Raw genomic sequence first — 1,119 nt, 5'->3', positions numbered from 1 at the left:
CAAGTTAAACCACTTTCCTTTCCCTTTAACTCTGTTTTCTTCTATTGGCTGAGGGAAACTCAGGCCAGCGTTAGGTATCAACAACATGAGTTTCCAAAAGGGCGATTGTTCTGCAATCACAAATTCCCACAAGTATCCTTGCTGGTCCTCCAAACGTGACCCACTTTAGCTGCTTTATTTAGGTCGACAGGACACATATAAGGTTATTTTCTTAATCAAACATTTAAGTTAGAGACTGAGTTAATCCTTCAAATGTCTTTTCTTTTTTATCTTCTCTTTAAGGTGTGGGATGCTAGAACGTATTTGAACGTTGATTTAATGAGCTCACACACAGGATTAGATTAATGAAACAGAGAATACACAAGTAGCCATGGAAGCAGTAGCTCTCATAAATCATTAATGGAGGCGAGGTGCCCTTATTAAGAGTGTTCTCTTTGATTGTGGGAAACACCTTATACTGTTCAGAATGAATGTGAAAGTAAGTATAAAATTAGAAAAGTTTTATAAACTACTCTTAAGAGTTTCCCTTGAGGCCAAGGGGTTTTCACCACTATGGCCTGAGTTTCATTCCCCACCAGGGACCTGACCTGCATGGCACAGCAGATCTCTCCTGTCTCCCCGCTGCTCCCCTCAGCAGTGAATTTCATTAGATCTACCTGTTCTGCTCCCTACTCTGTATCTGGTGAATCCTCTCAACTCTAGCTTATACCTCTGGCTTGTACCCCAGTTCTTACACATATGCACACACACACACACAGGAAACTGCTTAAACTGCTTATTTCCTATATTAAATGGAAGGAATTTCTTTTTAAAAAACATATTCACAGAAGATGTGCATTCTTCCTTTTTTTTTTAACATGACAGTTTATATTATTATCAGCGATTTAAATGTTTTTTTAATTATTTTGTTCACCTCTATCTTTCTGTGTTTCTTTCATGCACTATTCATTCCCAAGCCCTCTGCAATAGTAATTAAAATGCTATTCCAGAAACAAGTGTTATCAGAAAGCATTATACAATTTGCACAAACTTTGGAATGAAGTACATCATAATGAAAATGTTAATGAAAACAAATATTTAGTGTTTGAATGCCTCCAAATTTCACTGTTAGATTGTGTA

The sequence above is a fragment of the Condylura cristata genome, unplaced genomic scaffold, assembly GCF_000260355.1.
Source record: "Condylura cristata isolate star-nosed mole 26May11 unplaced genomic scaffold, ConCri1.0 scaffold00007, whole genome shotgun sequence".
Lineage (NCBI taxonomy): Eukaryota > Metazoa > Chordata > Mammalia > Eulipotyphla > Talpidae > Condylura > Condylura cristata.
Note: the sequence above shows the minus strand (reverse complement) of the source record.